Genomic DNA, 21,374 nt, shown 5'->3' with positions numbered 1-21,374 from the left:
TAGATGGTGCTCCATAAAGTGTAGTATTGATATTGTTTCATTCCTTGTGGTACCTTTCAGTATAATGTAAAATTCCCCTATTTCTTTCCCTTATCATTGTGAATTTTACTTTTGTTTTGTCTGATACATTAGTTGCAACTCTGGCCTTTTTAGAATAACATCATGAATTTTAAATATTTTCCAACCTCTCATTTTCATCCTGTATTGCTTAGTTTTAGTTTCTTATAGAAAGCAAATCATTAGGTTTTATTTTCCTATCCATTCTGTCACTAATTAAATTTTTTGATCCATTCACATATAAGTTTATGATTGCTATGCCTGTGTTTCCATCTATATACATGTTTTTGTTGATTTAATGCTCTTTTTGTTAAAAGGACTGTTCCTGAATCCCATCACTGGCAGAGGAGAGGGACAACAGGTCAGTAACCCCAGGCAGAACTTTCCGTTATGACCCGGCTTCTTGGCTATGTCGATGTCACAGATTTCAGCTTTGTGGCTGCTGTCCTCTGCATCATTTTCAATCCCCTTTTCTGGAGCTTGGTTGCAACATGGGAATACAAAACACGCCAGCTGAGCCGGGCCTTTGGGTCTCCCTATCTAGCATGTTACTGTCTGGGCATAATCGTCCTGCTGCTGAACTTCCTCAGGTCTCACTGCTTTACCCAGGCCATGTTGAGCCAGCCGAAGATGGAAGGGTTGGACTGCGTAGGGGCCTACTATGTAGGCCTCGTCATCCTGGGAGTTGGCATCATCTTTGTGCTCTCCAGCTTCTATGCCCTTGGATTCATTGGGACATATCTAGGTGATTACTTTGGAATCTTGAAGGAAGCAAGAGTGACAACATTTCCATTTAATGTCTTGGACAATCCCATGTACTGGGGGAGCACAGCCAACTACCTGGGGTGGTCAATCATGAATGCCAGCCCGACAGGCCTCCTGCTGACACTCATTGTGGCCCTCACCTATACAGTTGCCATCATGTATGAAGAACCTTTCACTGAGCAGATCTATCGGCAAAAATCTCCAAAGTCAAAGAAGAATAAATAAATGCTGACAGGATTTGTGTTGGAGAAGGAGTCGGTCCAACTGCATTGCTGGAAGCCAAGCTCTGTCCCCTACTTCATGTGTTGGATAGTTCCCAGTGAAATGCTTGGTGACTACTTGGGTACTCAGCTCCAGCCCCTCCCCACCCCCAGGGCCTTGGAGTGGTAACATAAGGTACCTTTTGAAACTGCCTCCTGGGGGGTGGAGGGGTAGTCCAACACTGGGTATGTGCCCTCACCCACCCCCAACTTCCCAATTCAGTAATAAAAATGAGCCTAATTCATTAAAAAAAAGGATTGTCCCTATAACTAGTTTTGCTTCCACTGCATTTTGATACTATCCTTTTAAAATACCAGCCCATTCTTATTTGCCCTACCCTAAATTCCTTGAATTAACTTAAATTTCTCATTTCTATTTGTCTTTCCCTACCCTGCAAGGTGTGTAGTTCAAATGTCTCCTCCTTGTCCCCCAGTTTCTTAATTTAAGTAACATTGATAGCAGTTCTTGTCAAAAAATAGTTATAATTTGCCTTTTCATTTCTCTCCTCTTCTAGTCTCTTCCAAATTCTAGTTAATTAGTGACTGTTTAGCACCTAAGTACCAGGGATACAAAGACAAAACTAATAGTTCCTGCTCTGAAAGAACTTAGCCTAATAAGGAAAAACAACATGTGTGTGTGTGTGTGGGTGTGTATATAGGCATTAGCTCCTAGAGCAACCAGGAAAGACCTTCTGCAAAAGGTGATACTTGGGTTGAATTCTGAAGGAAACTAGGAATTCCAAAAAGCAGAGGTTAGAAGGGTGCTCTAGGCATGGGGGTAGAAGTGGGTAGTTAGGTGCCAGAGTCAGTACAAAGACACAAAGATGGGAGGTGTAGCATGGGAGGAGTGCTTAGTGAGGAAGCTAGTATGGCTACACCAAAAAATAAGAGGACAAAGTGTAAGAAGTTTGGAAAGGTAGAAAGAGACTAGGTTGCAAAGGGCCTTAAATGACAGTGTAATTTACATTTGATTCTAAAGGCAATAGCCCGAAGTATATCAAGTTGGGGGTAGAGAGGTAGAATGACATGGTCAGAATTGCACTTTGGGAAAATCACTTTGACAGATGTATGGAAGATGGATTGAAGTGGGGTGATATGAAGCAGGAAGAATGGTACATAGTGCAACTATGCACTAGTTACAAGGCTGGAGCTAAATAGCTTCCTAATTCTCCAATTTATGGACTGTATCCTTCCTAATTACTTCTTTTTTCCCTCTGTCCTTCATGAAGAGAGTTTGACCAAATTTGAACTCTTCTCTCTACTTACTTCCCCTCCTTTTTTTCGTGTTATGTCTCACTAAAAAAAAAAAAATCAGTTCAATAGGAACAGTTCAAAATACTTTAAAAGGAAGCATTATCTTGTGGTGAAGGTGACTGTGTCCCAAGTTAAAGGCCTAGTCCAAACTTCTGACTATCAATTTCTAAGATCAAGTTATCTGGCAAGGTTCTATCCCATCCCCCACACCACCCTGTGTTGAAGGTCCTTGGTGACCAGTGGAAAGAGCATCAGGCCTGCAGTCAAGTAAACAGTGAGTTCAAATCCAGCCTCAGATACTTACACGGTCCGTGACCTTGGACAAATCACCTAACTGCTGTTTGTCTCAGTTTCCTCATGTTTCATACTTCACATCGGAGGTGTGCAAAGCCACTCGAATCACAGAATTTGAGACTTGGAAAGGACACATACAATTCTGTGAAATCTGTTCCCAAAAGGAATGTTCCCTATAACCAACCAAATGTCCAGATGAGGAACCAACCTCTGTTTGAAGTTCTCAATGGCTGCACTTTGTCGTCTGGTGTGGGATCTTGTCTCATACCCTCATGGCAGTCACTGGTTGAGCTACTCTACATTCTACAAGAAGTGGCAGACAGTAATTCCACACACTCCTCAAAGGAAAGGAAGATCAACTGAGATTTTTAAAAATGGAGATAAAAATAGCATTTATCTCCCAGGATTGTTGTGAAATCAAATGACATATTTATAAAGTATTTAGCACAGTGCCTGACACACAGTAGGCATTAAATAAAAAATGTTTCCTTCCTTCTACTATAATGAAATGCAATCATAGGAAATGCAAATCTTCTCTGAAATGTTGCTTACCTAATGTAAACTCCTCTCATAATAAATCCATTAGAAGACCCCCCCAGTCCCATCACACACACACCTCCTTCCCACTGACAAAATGCTTTATTGGCACCCTTTTCTTTCTCCTCCAGAACTGAGACTCCCTTGTTTCCAGTCCCCTACCATCCTCCCTTGCTTTTAACCTGTTCTCTAATAGCCCCTATGTGCCCCAACAAAGAAATTACTATCCCTTCTCATTCACTTATGGACTAGGTGGGTAGGGTATATCACCAGCTTCCCTCTTGTCTCTTACCTCCCCTCTTTGACACTACAAATGTCCTACCACGTTCTATGCTCTCACAATGGACATCGATTCACTTCACAGAGGATCACCGGATTTAGCCCACAGAATGTTAATTCAGCTTTTCCACTTTCAATTCTCCAGGTTTTTTTTTTAACTTCCCTTTAAATCCTCAGGTCTTTATGTTCATTTTGTCCCTTGTTCTTTCCTTTGCCTCTCAGCCCAAATTCTTGTCTATAAACAACCCCATAAACATAAAAGAATTGATTTCATGGGGTGACTAGGTGGCACAATGAATAGAGTACCAGCCCTGGAGTCAAGAGGACCTAAGTTCAAATGTGGTCTCAGACACTTAACACTTACTAGCCATGTGACCTTGGGCAAGTCACTTAAACCCAATTGCCCTGCATTTCCCCTCCAAAAAGCAAAAAAAAAAAAATTGATTTCATTACCTGATCTTTCCTTGTTAACTATGTTTTTATGTTCCTCTCCTTTAAAATGTTTGCAAGTAAAATATTCTGCCCTGAAACTAGCTCCCCATTCCCTGAGGAATGCCTCCAGTGCCCCCCCACCACCACCTTTTTGGTTGAACAACCAATTTTGTTCACCAATTAGGCCTAGCTTTGTAGGATAGGTTATTCTGGGTTGCAGGTTGATCTCTTTTACTTTGGGGAATGTCCTATTTCACTATTCCTTATGTCTTTCTTATGACATGGAAATAATCATGGCTTATTCAAACTGACCTTCCTTCACAGATGAAGGTAGTTTTACTTGGTAATACCTGTTTTTTGTTACTATGATTATGAAATTTCACACACTACTTACCTTGGAGTTTTAAGCCTATTTTTCTACTGGTGGTGATCTGTGGATTAAATTATTTATTTATTTATTTATTTAAAGCAATTGGGGTTAAGTAACTTGCTCAAGGTTACAAGGCCAGTTATTTCTGGGTGTGGTGCTTAGTATCAGAGCCCGGATTCAATCCCAGGTCATCCCGACTCTGGGGCAGGTGCTCTTACTCACTGTGCCCCCTGGCCACCCCAAGTTCATGGATTAAATTATTAATACTTTGTTTTCTGTATTCACAAGTTCTAAGAAGTTTACCTATGTTATTTCCTAACAAAGTATTCAAGTGTTTTCCATCTATCACATTTTTCCAGATCTCTGTTCCCTAAGATATTTCTTTGAATCTTGTCTTCAAGATCTTTACTTCTATGTCATATTTTTTAAACTGTGTTGAGAGCTCTGATTGCCAACCTAATATCATCTTTTAATATCTTATACTAAAAGTTTTATCTATTTTTTAAAAATCATTCTCAAGTTTCTTGGTGTTATACATGGGGTTAAGGGACCTTAGGCTTTTCTTTTTCACTGAGGACTTTTAGTGCATTTTCCTTCATAATATATTACTTGTTCATTGTAGTCTGGCCTTTGCATTTTTATTCATTTTTCCCTCTTTCCTTATGAACCTTTCTATTGGTTTATCTGCTTTGTGCACTAGGTTTTTACTGACATTTTCTCCCTTAGAATTTTGGTCATTCAGTTTTCCTCTTGTTAAACTAGATTTTTGTCTCTGGTTTCTTTCCTCATTCTTTGGCTCCTTCCCCTTATATTACTGAAGAGATTTCCCAAGGATGGTTACTATCCTCCTTGTGTGGAAGACTATAGAGGTGCATCCAGGGCCTTTGGAAGACAAGGGGTGGGGAACCTGCAGCCTCAAGTCCACATGTGCGGCCCTTTTGGTCCTCAAGTGAAGTCCTTTGACTAAATCCAAACTATTCTGTGAAGTTTGGATTCAGTCAAAGGGCCACACTTGAGGATCGAGAGGGCCACATGTGGCCTGAAAGCCGCAGGTTCCCCACCCCTGTACTAGATCTAGCTGAGTTTTCTTCCCTTGCCCTCATTGCCTGAGGAACCTCTCTCCTCTGTCCACATCTTCCAGCCCTCCTCAGTTGATCTTCCTTTCCTTTGAGGAGTATGAGGAATTACTGTCTGCCACTTCTTGTAGGATGTAGAGTAACTCAACCAGTGACTTCCATGGGGGTATGAGGCAAGATCCCCCCACCAGACGACAAAGCACAGCCATTGAGAACTTCAAACGGAGGTTGGATCCTCATCTTGACATTTGGTTATAGGGAGGATTCCTTTTGGTTACAGGCTTCACAGAATTGTATGTGTCCTTTCCAAGTCTCAAATTCTGTGATTCGAGTGGCGTTGCACACCTCCAGCATGAAGTATGGATTGGAGGAAGAAGGATGCTAAGTGAGAAATCTGAAATACATTATTTCATAATGTTTTTACTTTGTGTAGTGTTTCTATCACATGGATTCATTTTCAGTTGCTCTGATACATAATTCCATTTTCTGAGTTTTGAGGGCTGCAGAACTTTGAAGAGAACTACTCCACCAGCTCGCTGACTGGCCTATCATCCTTGCCTATCGCTGTTAACTTTCAAGACTCTATATTTAATTCAAGATGATACTTCCAAGTTCACTATGCTTAGAAACAAAGTTATCAATGATTTTGAAACTTTAGTGCAAATAACAAATGTGTCTTTTTGGTAAGAATGTAAGCTTATGATTATATTTAGAGAAATCAGAAACAATATTTTTTGCTGAACATGTTTTGCTTAGGAAACAACTAAGTGGTTCAGTGGATAGAGCAACTGGAGTCAGGAAGACCTGAGTTCAAATTCAGCCTCAGACACATAATTACCTGTGTGACCCTGTGCAAGTCACTTACCCTCCATTTGCCTCAATCTACCAGAGAAGGGAATGGCAAACCACTCTAGTATCTTCACCAAGAAAACCCATGAACAGTATGGTCCACAAGGTCATGAAGAGTCAGACACAACTGAATGACTGAACAACATGCTTTTCTTCCATGGCAAATATCAGATTCTTCAATACTAAATTTTTTAATTAAATTGGTTATTAGCCCAAGTTTCAGAATATCATCTATACTTTAAGATTTTGCTGTGAAATACATCAAGTAGTTTATATGCAGCATTATCTGTAAAGAGAAAATGGGGAAGGGAATAAAATTTGATGGACAAATTGAACACAAGTAATAAAGGTTAAAAGACTGATAATTTTAAAATGACATACTATCCACTTAAATATATTTATATACAATTTCTGCATTAGAGATGTTTCAGCTTTTCAAAATCCCAAAGGAAAATATGATATAAAATACTCCTGTTTGAGAAATGGACTTGGGATATCTAAAATAAACAGCAGAGAAAACTGAGTTATGTACACTTGTTCTAGCAATAAATACCAGTACATCAGGTTTTAGAGTGGATAAAGAGCTGGACTTGGAGCCAGGAAGATCTGGGCTGAAGTCCTACCTCTAAGACATACTGGCTGTATGACTGGGTAAGTCACAACCTCTTAGTGAGTTATGTAAGACTCCTAAGTTGCAGAGTTCCCTATACCACTAAAATTACAGTTCTAGTCTCTCTCTCTCTATCCCATGTTTGTACTATAAAAGAGTAATAAACAAGTCATTCGTTGATAATGAACCTATAAAATCACATTTAAAATTTAGGTTGTTATTGGTCATCTACGATTAAATACATACAAAAATACCCTACCCTGGAGCACATATATGCTAAGACTATACAAATAGCTCTTAATTTTAAGAATATAACTATTTTATAATTTCATCACTGTATTTCCTAAAATTACCAAAATCAATGTGAAAAGTACCTTCGTTAAGTGTATGATTTAGGACTGTAGACTCACTTAGAGCTAGAAGAGAACTTAGCAGCCATCTAGTCTAAATGTCTCATTTTAGAGAGGAGGAAAACCAAGCCTCAGGGAGGTTGGAACTTGCTCAGAATCATGGTTAGCAAAGTGCTGAGATAAAGTGTGAGCTCAGCTCTTCTGACCCCCAAACCCAGCCTTCTTTCAAGTGTACCCTGTTGCCAAAAAACAATTCACCCCCAAAACCAAAAACCCTCACTGACAGGTAGAAAAGCACACAAGATTTCAAAAAGATTTTTAACATTAAGATTTCAAAGTCAAATTCCTCATAAAAAGAAAAGTTATAGTTCATTCAGTCATTTGACTCATTTCCTTGGATGATTCACTTTTGTGGCCTTAAAGCTAAATACAGGGCAAAAGCAGGCATAACCTTAACACTACAGGACTAGTCTATATATTTTGCTTCATTATAACCTTCTAAAATTATATATCTTTACTTTTTTTGAATGATTATCAATTTATTCAATTTCCAAACAACTTAAAAGAACTACAGATATATCTGAAAACACTTTTTCAAAATTAATACAAGGTATAACTTATTTTTTCCTTTCTGAAAAATTAATTGTTGGAGTAATTTTTTCATTGTTATTCCTGAGGTAGTTTCCTAGAAAATGTATTTTTTTTCCTCCTTGTTTACTCACTAACCATTCTTTATAAAAAAAATTCAATATCTTTATGTTTTTGTATCTTGGTACTATTTCTTGAATTAAAATACATAAATGCTCATTAAATGTTTCTAAATTTGAGAGAACTAGCTAAAAATTAAACTTCCATTTTGCTGTATCCATTTCCTTATTGACTTAATCCCAAAGTTTTACCTAATCTAACACAAAGTACAGAACCATGAAGGGAGCTAAAACAGAAGAGAAACCCATCAAGGGCATGTTTGCACATGTGCTTGACACCAGCCAAATGCATAAATGGAAATGTCATGCAACTGGAAGAACTGGCCAAGTACACAAGGTTCAGTCATCACATGTACTGTTATTGCTGGGAAAGTGTAATTTTCAAATTATGCTTAATTCCACTCTGAGATGCATTTTCTAGTTAAATACTTGAATAAGTAAGGATGATCTATATCAGTTGTTGAAAGCCTGAATTCCCTTATTTCTATCCTACAGGAACTGGCAAATGTGACAGAGGGAGGGAAGGGGAAAGCTTAAAGCTGACAATTCCCTGTCACAAGCACACTGTGAAATCACCCATTTTAAACAAGTTCCCTCCCCTTCAACAAGGGCTTTTCTTTAGTGACATACAGACCAGACCCCCAAATGGCCAACTGACTAAGACCAAAGGAAAAAAAGCAAGTTCTTGATGTTCATCTTCCCTCCCTAGAGGATCTAATTTTGTAGAATGAACTGTTAGTACATTTTTTTTTTTTTTGCTACAGTTAGTGAATCAACATCCAAGATGATACTCAAAGCACTGGATCAAGACAGAAGACCTGTTACTACCAGAGCATCTAAGACAATGGAAGTTTCATATCTAAGATAAAATTGTAATTAATAACAATTTCAGGTAATCAGTAGGATTCATTTTCTGTGTGCCAATTCTTTTAAATCTTGCCACATATCTGTGTTTATGCCCATACCTCTATGCATATACACATAGATGTATATGCCTTATCTATATATGTGTGTGTATTCACATGTATTTAAATGCATGCATATAAATATTTAGATAGGTGCATTTATATATGCATATCCATATATATGTATAAATATTTATATACATATTGATATATTTATATATACATATATAAGGAGATGGACTGTCATATGTGAAGAATAGAGAGAATATATTTATATGTGCATATGTATATGAATACATTTTATGTGCATATTTATATGTGTGTATACACATATATTTGTTTATACATTACCTTATATTTATAAATTCCTCTGTCTATTATCTTATATTATATATATTTATTATCTTATATTATATATATATATATATATGTACATTATCTTATATTTGTAAATTCCTCTGATTGTTTAGCTCCTCCCAGAACCTCCATTTAGGTCAGTCATGCTTATATTTCTCTCCAGGCTGTACTCTTGACTCCTGAAGTCAGATCCTCCAAAGAAGCTAAGGGGTGGCACTAGGGAAGCCAGTACAAATGCAGGAAAATGGACTGGAGGACAAGGAAGGAAGGAAAGGATCCAAGTCTGAGAAGCAAGCTCAAATTCTGGGAAATGGACTAGGATCCAGGCTAGGAAAATCAGAACAAGTTCCCACAAATAAACCTAAAGGCAGATACAAGCCCATTCAAAACACAGGAGAATATGAAACAGAGCCACTCCCCAAAGACCATGGTGGGGAGATGCATTGTCATCATGTATTCCTCAGGATTCTGGAAGCCATAGCACAAATCCAGGTTAACTTAGCCCCCAAGCATCAATCCTGGGGCAGAGGCAGGAGGCCTGAGATCAGAGTGATATCCAGCAAACCATGATAGTGTTGTTATAAGGCCACAGAAGGAAATAGAATCAACTACTAAATGGGGATTGTACAAAGAGGAAAATGACACTACTGGAGAACAGAATCTTCAGGGGATTAAGAAATGCTCATGAGCAGAAAAAGCAGTAGCTGGACCAAAGAGAGAGTAGAGGAAAATATAAGATAACATATGTTCAACTTGTCCAAGAGTACAGGAGGGAACTGGCTAGCATAAAATCTTATTCCATGAACAGAGGCTGAAAATAGGAGTAAACCGAAGAAAACTCTAAACATAATAAAGAAATACCATGACATAAGAGAAGCCTAAGAGGTAAACAAAGAAGATGAGAATAACCTCCCAAGAACCATAAGTAGAGTTTTTTTTTTCTTTTGGGGTGGAAGGATGGGGATGGCTTGGACACAAGGGCAACAACAATAGATGGGAAAAAATGAAGCAAGAGATTTAAAAATATAAATTATAAATGGATTTAAACTAAATATTATAGAACTAAAGGTGGAAAACATTAACCAAATAATGGAGTCCCTAAAAAAAATAGAAAAAAAAAACCAATAAGAATTCAACAAATCCATGGGACTAGAAAAAAATAAAACAAAATCAATCTTTAAAAGAGAAGAAAACATTAGGTAATAGTAGAAACAAGTCAAGAAGAGACCATTTGAGAATTATCAGACTCCCTAAAAACCTTAACTACAGAAAAAGACCTGGACACTCTATTTCGACAAATCATGAAATTGCCCAAATCTATTAGAACCAGAAGGCAAAGTGAAATTAGAATCTACTAATAACTTCCTGGAAGAAACTCCAAATGGAAAACACCCAAGAATGTTACAGCAAAAATTCAGGTCAAAAAACATATTGTATTAGATATGCAATATTATCTATGTTTTATTGTATTTTTATTTATTTTGTTAAGTATTTCCCAATTACATTCTAATCCAACTGACGCTGCACTCAAGAGGACCACATTTGGCCCACAACATGGTTCAACCAAAAGTTTATAGAAAAATCACTTAAGTAACAGGAAGGGGAGTTGGAGAGGACAAAAAATTGAGGTTGTTTGACACTTTTGATCTAGAGGAACAAAAGTTCAGCAATTTCAAGAAAAATAATCAAGGTGAAAAACAAAAGTACACAACAAACTATACAACTGCAAAACAAGTATAGGACAAAGAAGTAATCAAAACTATTTTACACTGTATGAAAAAAAGAAAAGTTGAATCCAGATTGTGTACAGAAGACCCAGAAACAACCCAACATAAGGGCATACCATTAGATAAACCCAAGAACTCACTATTTTACAAAAACTGCTAAGAAAACTGGAAAATAATCAGACAAGAATTAGGTTTAGACCAATATCTCATATACCATATGCCAAAAAAACTTGCTTTCCTCTTAAGCTTTTTCCTTTCCCATTCCTTCTTGTTCTGATTGAGACCTGACTTCTTCTTGATGAAACAGCATCCCTAGCCACCTTTCTGCAGCACTTGTCACGCTTTTACTCAACCCCCCAGATTCACTGGTTGTGATGGAGGTAAAAAACCAAACATTTCTTGAGAATCTCCTGTGTGCCAGACACTGTGTTAAGCATTATTCTTATCTCATTTCATCCTGGTGACAACCCTGGGAAGCAGGTGCTACTTTTGTTGCCATTCTACAATAGACAAAACTGAGGCAAACAGAGCTTGTGATTGCTGAGCACTGCACAACTGTCTGAAGCTGGATTTGAATTCAGGTCTTCCTGACTCCAGGCCTAGTGTTCTATCCACTGTACCACCTAGCTGCCCAAACTCTTCTTGCTCCCTACTGCCATGTCTACACTCTTCCCTCTACCTCCATCAATTTCCTCGTTTGAGGAAATATTTACCATCTAATCAAGTTCTGATGGTAGTTATCTACTGATCTCCAAGACACTTCCTTCCTCAGAGCTCATAGTCTTTTCCCCCCTCTCTAAAACTGGCCTTTCTACTTGGAAACATCAACATACATAATGAGACTCCCTCTAAATTCCCAATTTCTTAACTTACTCTTATCCTATGACCTACTCCTCCACCCCACCTGAGCTACACAAAGAGATGGTCATACCCTTCATTTTGCCATTAACCACGTTTTCACTTCCACACTCGAGTTCTGAAATTCCTTTATCTGATCACAAACTTTTGTCATTCGATCTTCCTTCTGCCTTAGAACCCCTTACCTCTATTCTTCATCTTCACTGTGACCTCTAATCCATCTCTACCCTCCTCAGCTTCCCAGGCCATTACCCTTGTACTAGCTATACTCTCCCTGCCTCATCTTGGCCCTTTGGTGAACTGATGTTCAACCTCTGCACTATTTTCTTCTATTGATTTCCTTACCCCCTTATTCTAATTCCAATCCTGACCCACTAAGCCTGAGACTTGGATTATTCCTAGCACCTGCTACCTTTTCTCCTTTTCATATGCAGGCGAACAGAGCCAAAGGAAATCACAAAACCAAGCTAACTGGTTCCACTACAAATCTGTTACTTAATCCAAATTGAACCCTCATTGCAGCAAAGCTATCCTTTTACACCTGCCCAATCAATTCACTATCCCACTTACCAAAACAACTCTTCTGAGTCTTTTCATCTCCCTTCAAACTTGTCATGGCTCTCCTCTCCTCTCATCCTCTCAGCTGAGAATCTTGCCTCATATTTCACTGAAAAAAATTGAACCTAAGAGTTCCCTCTTTTCCCCTCCACCCATCACATTACCCACATGTCTTCTTCAACTATGTCCTCCTTCACCCTTGTCTTAAATAATGAGGCATCTCTTCTCCTTTTCAAAGCCAATGCCTCTCTTTTGTACAAGTAAGTGATCCCCTCCCATCTCACTTTCTCCATCAGTTCTCCTCTATCATTATTAATCTCCATGATTATCAATCTGTCTACTGCATATAAGCAGACCTATGTCTTCTCCATCCTCAAAACCTCACTTAGTCCATCCCTCCCTGCTAGCCATCATCCCATTTCTCTTGCTTTTGAGATCAACCTCCTTGAAAAGGCCATTTATATAGTGCCTCTATTTCCTTTTCTGTCACTCTCAACTATCTGCAATCCCCACCTGCAAGATCATCATTCAACTACAACTACTGTGTCTAAAACTACCAGTGGTCTCTTACTTGCCAAATCTAATGGCTCCTCAAGCCACATCCTTTTTCACACCCCTGCAGCCTCTGACACTATCACCCTCTCCTTTCTCTCAGTTTTTATGACACTTTCTTTCATGACAATTTCTCCTGGTTCTCCTGCCTATCTGATCGTTCCAATCCTCCAAGGCTCTGTTCTGGGCCCTCTTATCTATTTCCTCTATACTATTTTACTTGGTGATAGAACCAATTCTCATAAATTCAATTATCCTTTTCTTGCTGATGATTCGCAGATCCATTTGTCTACCACAACCTCTTTCCTGACCTCTAGTCACTTATCTCTAACCACCTATTGGACATCTCAAACTGGATATGCTGTCACCTTAAACTCAAGATGCTCACATTTGAATCCATTATCTTTGCCCTCAAATCTTCTCATATTCCTAACTCCCTATCATTATTAAGGGTACCACCATCCTAGGCTTACAACCTAGGTGTCATCCTTGACTCAACTATCACCTCCAAAATCCCTTTGAAATATCTCTTGCATATAGCCCCTTCTCTTCTTTGGTACTTGCCACCACCTGGTACAAGACTTCATCACCTCATGCCTCAATTACTACAACAGACTGCTGGTTGGCTTTCTTAAGTCAAGTCTTTCCCATTCCAATCTATCATTCTATTCAACTATCAAAGAGATCTTCCTAAAGCCCAGGTATGACCATGTCATTTTTCTGTCAACTCCAGTGGTTTTTGTATTGCCTCCAAGATCAAATATAAAATCCTCTTTCTCTTTTAAACTCCTTTATGACTTGGCCCTTCTCTTTCTCATCTTCTTACACTTTACTCTCCTTCCCATACTCTACAACAGTAGTGTCAATCTCAAGTAGAAACTGGATCCACTAGTCTATATATAAGGATCCCTGCACCCAAATAATGACTTGGTTTTAAAATGTAATGTTATCCAGGTTTTACTGCATTTTAATTTATTTTGTTAAATATTTCCTAATGACATTTTAATCTGTTTCAAGAGTGTTGTCCTGGGACTGAGCACTTGATAACTCTGTTTTACAGTATGATGATTGGCCTCCTAGGTGTGGCAGAGTTAGAAAAAGAAGCAGTCCTAGGGAGGCAGAATAGGTCACCCTGCAATACATACCCTCAGGGTTCACGCTGGAGCCTCAGCCATCAATGATATTACCTAATATCTATGTTTTACAAGTGAGGAAATTGTGGCTCTGTGAAATTATGAATTAGAAAAGGATCTATTATTAAAAAGGGTCTATTATCATTTTTTTAGATTCTCTGTGTCAGGAAATGTTCATTTTTTTGGTCATTCATAATAAAAATAAAAATGTTTTATAAAGTATATCTCTAGTATCACAGGAAAATGGAAAGGACCTTAGAGATCACGTAGTCCAGTGGTCTTCATTTTTAATCGCATACCACATCAGTTAAAAAAAAACACACACACATCCCTCAATATGTGCATATTTACCCATTTATACTTCTGTATTAAGTAGTACAAATATATACATTATATATAATTTTTATAAGTAGATACATTGTATAACTTACACAAAAATTGACTTTTTTAAAATTAATTGGGGTTAAGTAACTTGCCCAAAGTTACACGGCCAGTTATTTTGTGTGGGTGTCAAGTATCTGAGAAACTGATCCCAGGTCCTCCCAACTCTGGGCCTGGCACTCTTACTCACTGAGCCACCAAGCTGTCTCAAAAATTGACATTTTAAAAGCATGAGATAAATGTGACATAACATTTGATTCTAGAGTCAATAGGGAGCTATTGAAGTTTACTGAATAGGGGAGTGACATAGTCCAACCTGTACTTCATAGAAAAACCACTTTAGCAATAGGAGAGCAAGTTGGAGAGGGGAGATGCTTGAGGGAAGGAGATCAATTATGAGTTTATTACAATACTCCTGGCAAGAGGCAGTAACTATATAAACTACTGTGATGGCTGTGTGAGTAGAGAGAAAGGGACAGACGGAAGAGATGCATCGGAAGAAGATTCAGCAATTGATTGGATATTTGTGAGGTGAGGGAGAGTGAGGAACTAAGGATGATATTAAAGTTTTTAATTTGAATAACTAGAAAGATGTTGGTGATTTTCAGAATATTTGGGAAATTTGAAAGAAAAGTAGGTTTGGGGAAGAAGTGGTGGAAATAAGGTAAAGTAGTCAGCCATGGCAACTCACCTGAGCCAGTGACTTACTTTGTCCCGCCCTAGAGGCAGCAACTAGCTAGGTGGTGTGTGGATAGAGTACTGGGCTGGCATGGAGAAAAATGTGAGTTCAAATGTGGCCACTGATACTGTGTGACTCTGGGTCACAAATGTGGCCACTGATACTGTGTGACTCTGGGTCACAAATGTGGACACTGATAGCTGTGTGACCCTGGGTCAGTCAGTTATCTTTTGTCTGCCTCTGTTTCCTCAATTATAAAATAGGGATAACAATGATATATTTATAAATTGCTTAGAACAACGCCAGCAACTTAATACTTGCTAAGGTGGACTCTAAACAGCCCAGGACACTGCCTTTCTATTTAACTGTCAGATAGATAGCTGTGTTCAGGAACTACTCTGAGGGGAGGTCAGAAGCTTGCTTAGCAAAGTGAGTGGGAGTATTGGAGGAAAAGTAGGTGTGGTGGAGTTAGAAAAAGAAGCAGTCCTGGGAGGCAGAATAGGTCACCCTGCAATACATACCCTCAGGGTTCACGCTGGAGCCTCAGCCATCAATGATATTACCTAATATCTATGTTTTACAAGTAAGGAAATTGTGGCTCTGTGAAATTATGAATTAGAAAAGGGTCTATTATTAAAACATTTACTGGAAGTCAAGAATCCAATGTCATAAAGAATAGAAAATGGAAATGTGGAAAGTACACTAACACAATTATTTAGTTTTAATAAGTCCAGAAAGATAGCTATGGTATAGTAAACAAAAGAGTCAGGAAAAATTGGGTAGAAGATCTGCTTCTGCGCATGCAGTGTAACCATTGGCAAATCATTTAAATCCTCGATGCTCCAAGCAACTTTATAAAAATGTAAATTACAAGAAAATTGCCACTTAGCAAGAGTTCCCCACAACTGGTTAAATAACAGGTATGAAAAGAAACAGTAAATAAATAAATAAAAAACACAAGTTCAATGGATATGTCATATCTACTACCTATAAAAGTAGACTATAAACCAATGATATTTTGATTATATTCTGTCTACACAATGCAAAAATGATCATTGCATACTTCTTTGAATTACATGATAAATATAAAATAATTGGCAGCATGAACTGTGTGCAGAAAAAAAGGTAGAAGTTGGATGATTTCTTGAGCTATAGAGTTCTAAGATGCAGTGGACCAGGTGTCCAACCTAAATTCGACATTGATAGGGTGAGCCCCTGGGGACAGGAACCACCAGGTTGCCTAAAGAAAATGTGAATCAACCCAAGTTGGAAGTAGAGTAAGTCAAAGTTCTATGTCAATCAGTGTTATCAGACACTGTACTTCTACCCTGAGTATGATTAAGAGACCCAATCTTAAAAAAAAAAAAAGAAAGAAGAGAAAGAAATTAAAAAGAAGGTAGATGCTTGGTATTTGGCATTACTTTTAAAGAAATAATCTATGTATAATTTTCCTCTTCCCCCAGTTAAGAAGACCCTTCCTGAAAAATTCATTACACACAAATGAAAAAAAGGAACTTTGTGAACAGAGATGAGGTAGCCTGAACTTTGTTAGCCTTCCCAACAGACATATGGTCAATTGCTGGGTCCATGCTAAAAACCTTTCCAATCTGTAGAACTTTCTAGACTCTGTGATCCACTGGGTGTATCATTCAAGAGCACCACTGTTACATCATCATTAGAGGATGAGCTCGACTTCGGTAGAAGTTTTCTACCTGGAAGGTAAATTCCCAGACCTCTGTATCTGAACCTAGTCTTTCTCTGGCACTCCAGTGCCTTATTACCAAATACTTAGTAGACATTACTGAAGGACCCAAGGGTCTTCCAAATCTAGTTTGTCAAAAATAGAACTTTATCTCTCCCAAAAAAACAATTCTTTTTAGTTCCTTATCTATGTCAAGTGTACCACCATCCTTTCCAGTCAGGTTCACAATCAGTTACCTTCAACTCTTCCCTCTCCCCCCTCAACTATTATATCCAGTCACCTTGTCAATTGATCTCCACTACATCTTTTGAAATCCTTCCCCTTTCTCCTCCCACAGGGCCACCACCCTATTTCTGCCCTCCATCACATTTTTAAAAGAATCTTCTGTATGGTCTCCCTACTTCCATTTTCCCCTATCCTCCATAACAACTGCCAAACAGATATTCCTAAACCACAGATCTGACCTTTACTCCTCTGCTCAAGAAGCTTCAAGGACTCCTTATTGATCATAGGATCACAGATTTAGAGCTGACAGGAATCTCAGAGGTCCTCAAATCCAATCCCTTCATTTTATAAACAAGAAAAACAAATGACTTCATTATATTGGTGCCACATTGTGAAGGGCTCTATATCCAGACTATATCTATATCCAGTAATTTCAAATTACTTTCTCCAATCACTCTATATTCCAGTCAAACTGGCTTACTTGCTGTTCCTAAAACTCAACATTCCACCTCTTAACTCTGTGCATTTGTGTGCACAGTCTCCCATACTTAGAATGGATACTTTCCTTCCTCATTTCTCTCTCAGAATCCCTAACTCCCTTCAAGGTTTAGCTAAAAAGTCACCTGCTACATGACTTTCCTGACCTCCACAAATTGTTCAGGTCCTCTTGTCAACCTGAAGTTACTTGGTATATACATGTCTATGTATATGCTGTATCTCCCCTCTCCCAATAGAACCTAAACTACTTGAGGAAAGACTGTTTTTATTTGTCTTTATATCCCTAGTGCCTTGAAAATAGTAAGCGTTTAATTTGTTGTGCTCATTGTTTTGTTGAAGTTCAAGATAAAAGTGCTATTGCTGTCAATATGATGTACAAATATGTCACTGTAAGCAGCTTACAAAAATTTACTATAAAATAGGGATAAATTTATTAAGGCGGCATCTTGGTATATTGGAAAGGTTCCACAATTGCAAGTCCAATTTCTCTAAGTTTCAATTCTAGCAATGTATATCCTTGGAAGAGTTATGTCCCTGAAATCAGTTTCTTCATCTATAAAGTGAGGATAACACTGTAATGGAAATGCAAATTTAAAGATCTTCCCTGCCCTTAGGCCCTTTGGTAGGCTTAAGAGACTTTGAGAACCTTCCTTGATTTGAAAATATACTCTGCCTCCTAATAGGCTGAATGTGGTCACATGGAGCCTATGGCAGGAGGCTTGGTTTTCTGGAATGCCCACACCTTGATGCTGTGTGATTGGGCAGTGGGTCAAGAGGGTGGTTACATTCTCTGACCCAGGAGAAAGCTATATAATCCCTGATGTGAGGCTTTGCTTTGGGGCTCACTTTGAGAAGTGTTCCGTGATTTGACCAGATGAGACTCTGGGAAGCCATTGTTGAGAGCCCCCTGGCTTTGAAAAACCCAGATGTTGATTTGGTATGGATGTAATGGTTGGACAGTTTGGAAACCTGTCTACTTGACCTGCTTCTCTGTCTTGATAATTCTGTCTGTATACTCTGAAGTTCGGGGTGCTGACCTTTTTCTGCTGAACCAGGTAAACGATACATATTTGGCTGATTAAAGTAAGCTTGTTAACCCATTTTGAGTTGCTTTCCTTGAACAAAGCAGATCTAAGAACCTGTGTTGGCAGCCACCCTGGGGACGCTGGGGTGCTTGCTGCTACAAACACTCACACAGGATTGAGGGGAATATGCTTTGTAAATAAAATGCTATATAAATGGGAACTGCTCTCACACATTTGAATGTTTAGAGGTGTGAATTTTGCAGATTTCTGGTAATTGGTAACTGGTATCAATGCCTAAAAATAGGGATCAGAATAATGGCTTGAACTGCCTCTACTATGTGAAGACACAACATTATTTACTAAGACTCCCCCAAAGTGAACTAACATATAACTGAGTCAAATCATCACTACTAGATTAGTGATTGTGATTACAGTCAGTAATTCATAGTGTTAGACTCTATGAAAATCCATTCCCTCATTAAAAGTAAGTCCACTGGTAGGATTTTCTCTTAAGAATGCATATCCAATATTAGATGTATATCCCTATAAAAGTTCTGATATATAAAATTTCATTTCACACATTAACTTTTCAGAGAAGCACATCAATTTTGTAAAATCAAGGGATATTTACCTATTTATAAACACATATACACAGGCAAAATGAACCTTTCCAGGTCTTTTATAATGACCTGTACTAAACAAAATCTACCAAATATTCACATTTCATTTACATAAATAAGTTCATTTCTTTTCACATACACTGTTCTACATATCATAGGCACTCAATGTATACTTATTAACTAACGGCCTATTTCTTCACAGATCATAGAGACAACATGAAAAACTGAGTTATACCCAATGTCCAAATAACTGAAGTCCATCACTGTTCTCTTAAGATTGTGCTAGCTAGCCATACCAGATCTTAAATTGTATTATAAAGCAGAAATCATTAAAACTACTTAGTACTGGCTGAGAAATAGAGTGGTAGATCAGTGGAATAGGTTAGGTATACAAGACACAGTAGTCAAGGATTATAGCAATGTGCTGTTTGATAAACCCAAAGACTCCAGCTTCTGGGATAAGAACTCACTGTTTGACAAAAACTGCTTAGAAAACTGGAAAATAGTATGGCAGAAACTAGGCATAGACCAATGTTTGACATTATATACCAGAATAAAGTCCAAATGGGTACACATCTAGGTATAATGGATGATAATATAAAGAAATTAGGGGAATAAGGAATAGTTTATCTGTAAGATTTATGGAGAATGGAGGAAGTTATGACCAAACAAGAGATAGAAAACATTATGAAATTCAAAATGGATAATTTTGATTACATTAAATTGAAAAGTTTCTGCATAAACAAAGCCAATGCAACCAAGATTAGGAAGGAATTTTTATAACTAGGTCTCTCATAAAGGCTTCATTTCTAAAATATACAGAGAATTGAGTCAAATTTACAAAAAAAAAAAAAAACAAGTCAATCCCCAATTGATAAATGGTCAAAGGATATGAACAGGCAGTTTTCAGAGGAAGAAATTAAAGCTAATTGTAGTCATATGAAAAATGCTCTAAATCACTATTGATTAGAGGGATGCAAATCAAAACAACTATGAGGTACCACATCACACCTATCAGATTGTCTAACATGGCAAAACAGAAAAATGATAAATGTTGGAAAATTTGGAAAAGATGTGGGAAAGTTGGACCACTATTTCATTGTTGGTGCAGCTGTGAGCTAATCCAACCATTTTGGAGAGCAATTTGGAACTATGTCTAAAGGGCTACAAAAATGTGTATATGTTTAGGGCTGTATCCCAAAGAGATCATAAAAATGGGAAAAGGACCCACATGCACAAAAATATTTATAGCAGCTCTTTTTGTGGTGGCCAGGAACTGGAAATCATGGGGATACCCAACAACTGGGGAGTGGTTAAACAAGTTGTGATACATGAATGTAATGGAATATTATTGTACTATAAGAAATGATGAACAGGCAGACTTCAGAGAAACCTGGAAAGACTTACATGAACTGATGCTCAGTGAGGGGAGCAGAACCAGGAAAACACTGTACACAGTAACAGCCACAGTATGTGATTTTATATATTTTATATATATATATATGATTTTGATAGACTTAGCCCTTCTCATCAATGCAAGGGCCTAAAAGAATTTCAAAGGACACATGATGGAAAATGCTATCCACATCCAGAGAAAGAATTATGGAGTCTGAATGCAGAGGAAAGCAAACTGCTTTGTTTTTTTCTTTCTCATGGTTTTTCCCATTCATTATAATTCTTCTATGCAACATGACTAATGAGAAAATATGTTTAACAGGATTGCATGTGTAGGGCCCCATATCAGATTGCATGCCATCTTGGGGAGGGAGTAGGAAAAGGAGGGGAAGAAAATTTAAAACTTATGGAAATGAATGTTGAAAACTAAAAATAAATAATTTAATAAATTGTAGGGGAAAAAAATTTTTTTAAAAGACCATGCCAGGCAGGCCTGCAATCTCATTTCTGATCTCATCTATTTCTTCTGTCTAGGTACTCTGTAGTATACTCCAATGATATTATTTCTACACCTACTGACCTTCATCCAAATACCCTCCATGTTAATTCCTTAAATTTAATATGCAACTACTTAGATGTATAACAAAATATGTTTCGTTATATATATTATATATAATATTGTTATAGTTCATACATATTAACATTATCATATATTATATAGTAGAATATATCATATATATTATATATAATATGGTTATAGTTAATAAATAGTATATATTATTACAGTATATAATATTATATATAATATATAGCTATGGGAAGGATAAATTTCTACACCACGCCCCCCAATATCCCTTTTTAATGTGTATAGGCTCAAGTCCTGCCTCTGACAACATGATTTATGAGTATGGTCAAGAAG

The 21,374-nt window shown here is 37.7% G+C and overlaps 1 pseudogene; it reads left to right on the top strand.

Moving 5' to 3' along the window:
* The first annotated feature begins 395 nt into the window (after positions 1-395).
* On the top strand, positions 396-1,337 carry LOC138156972 (phosphatidylethanolamine N-methyltransferase pseudogene; annotated as a pseudogene).
* Positions 1,338-21,374: the final 20,037 nt, after the last annotated feature.

Source organism: Petaurus breviceps, unplaced genomic scaffold (assembly GCF_028583685.1).
Source record: "Petaurus breviceps papuanus isolate PSGF00001 unplaced genomic scaffold, PetGlider_PUasm1.0 164, whole genome shotgun sequence".
NCBI classification, from domain to species: Eukaryota; Metazoa; Chordata; class Mammalia; order Diprotodontia; family Petauridae; genus Petaurus; species Petaurus breviceps.
This window is presented reverse-complemented; position numbering and strand designations above follow the sequence as displayed.